The sequence below is a fragment of the Ipomoea triloba genome, chromosome 5 (assembly GCF_003576645.1).
Source record: "Ipomoea triloba cultivar NCNSP0323 chromosome 5, ASM357664v1".
NCBI lineage: Eukaryota > Viridiplantae > Streptophyta > Magnoliopsida > Solanales > Convolvulaceae > Ipomoea > Ipomoea triloba.
The window spans coordinates 14,547,548-14,549,859 of NC_044920.1; the positions used below are offsets into that span (position 1 = coordinate 14,547,548).

The 2,312-nt window shown below is 32.6% G+C and overlaps 1 long non-coding RNA gene across 1 annotated transcript; it reads right to left on the reverse strand.

Annotated features, from left to right (window-relative positions):
- Positions 1–675: 675 nt before the first annotated feature.
- On the reverse strand, positions 676–1,226 carry LOC116021231. Its single transcript, XR_004098950.1, has 2 exons — positions 1,107–1,226; positions 676–996 (listed from the first exon to the last, which is right to left on the reverse strand). It is a non-coding gene; the product is annotated as an uncharacterized LOC116021231 (long non-coding RNA).
- Positions 1,227–2,312: the final 1,086 nt, after the last annotated feature.

The following is a 2,312-nucleotide window of genomic DNA, read 5'->3' on the forward strand; positions in this document are numbered from 1 at the left end:
AAAGACATTTATTTAAATAGTTAGAAGCCATTAGGTCTTAAAAGAACTTATGAAATACTTGAAATTAATAGGCATAGTGGTGTATACTCAATTAAACCCATCAAATAGATTAATTAAAAGCTAAATTGGTTAGATTCAACTAGGGATGGCAATGTGCCCCGTCCCCATCGGGGACGGAGACGGGGATGAGGAAATTTTGCGGGGATTGGGGACAGGGTCGGGGAATTTTTGCAATTTAAAATGTTAATTTGTATACGGTTAATAAATTAGTATAATGTTAATTTGTATACTGTTAATAAATTAGTATAATGTTAATTAGTATACTATTAATTAAGAAATGAACTAAATGAAATTAGTATACAAACTATTTGAAGAACATTCTACATTTGGACTATTTTTAATTTGTATTTGCTATTTTTGAATTGGAATTTGAACTTCGGTAGTTTGTATTTTTAAAATTGTTATTTTTTGTATTTTTCTAAAAAAAAATTATACTAAAATAACATTCCCCGTCCCCGCCAAATTCCCGCCAAATTCCCCGCGGGGACGGGGATGGAGAATTTTTCTCCTTCCTTGTCGGGGTCGGGGACGGGGACGGGGATACCCTTCCCCGCCCCTGCCCCTTCCCGTTGCCATTCCTAGATTCAACTTAATTAATCACAACTCAAATCATCATAAGATAAAACTTAGTTGATTGGCAAATTAAATCAATTAATACAAATTGTTGACAGTAAAATCACCATGTTTCTAGAAAGGAAATTTAACAAACCATCACAATTAGTAAATAATCAAGCCCTAGGCATTATACATAGCAGTGCACACCCACAGAATGGATAATTACGAGTACATAGAACAAATTGAAACATAAATTAAGGAAAAAAGAACTAGAATAGTTCGCTGCCAAGGATTAATTGTTGTAGCTGCTGCGCCAGATGAAATCACCTACCGGAATGGAAGCGGCCAACCAGGAATTTCCACGTCACCACAGGAACGCTGCTGCTACGCCAGATGAAATAAGTTCAGCGCAACAAATTAATTCACCGAGGGAAACTCTTCTTTTTCACCTCCGGAATTTATCCAGAGTAAAATTGATTGCGAAGTCTTACTTGAATCCGCTCTCTATTTATACTGCTCAGGCTCAACGGCTTCCTTCGAACTTCCTCCCTAAAATTGCTCCGATCGTTCAATCTCTCAAGACTAAGTTGACGACTCTGCTGCTATGCCGTCTGATTCTCTAGTTAAACTTAATTGACTAGTTCTACGTTTCTCTCTTCTAGTCGTGTCTTTCACTTCGGAAAATAATTTATTAAATGGGCTAAAAATAATAATGATCTAATAAAATCTATCTATACTATTAATAAAAACAATATCCTCAGTTTTAACTTCCCGCCCAAAACAGACCTAAAATATTATGGTTTGCGTAATATTATAAAATATGGTAATACAGTTCCTATCCCTAATACAAGTGTAAATTAAAATAGAATTCCTAATAGAATATATTCTTCCCTACGTTCCTATTCGGAATACCATTCTAGACTAGAATTACTAATGATAATAATTCAGTATATATATTTCTCTGCAATGCAATCTATACTCTATACTATTAATAAAAACAATATCCTCAGATTTAACTTCCCGCCCAAAACAGACCTAAAATATTATGGTTTGCGTAATATTATAACATATGGTAATACAGTTGCTATCCCTAATACAATTGTAAATTAAAATAGCATTCCTAATAAAATATATTCTTCCCTACGTTCCTATTCGGAATACCATTCTAGACTAGAATTACTAATGATAATAATTCAGTATATATATTTCTCTGCAATGCAATCTATACTCTATACTATTAATAAAAACAATATCCTCAGATTTAACTTCCCGCCCAAAACAGACCTAAAATATTATGGTTTGCGTAATATTATAACATATGGTAATACAGTTGCTATCCCTAATACAATTGTAAATTAAAATAGCATTCCTAATAAAATATATTCTTCCCTACGTTCCTATTCGGAATACCATTCTAGACTAGAATTACTAATGATAATAATTCAGTATATATATTTCTCTGCAATGCAATCTATACTCTATACTATTAATAAAAACAATATCCTCAGATTTAACTTCCCGCCCAAAACAGACCTAAAATATTATGGTTTGCGTAATATTATAACATATGGTAATACAGTTGCTATCCCTAATACAATTGTAAATTAAAATAGCATTCCTAATAAAATATATTCTTCCCTACGTTCCTATTCGGAATACCATTCTAGACTAGAATTACTAATGATAATAATTCAGTA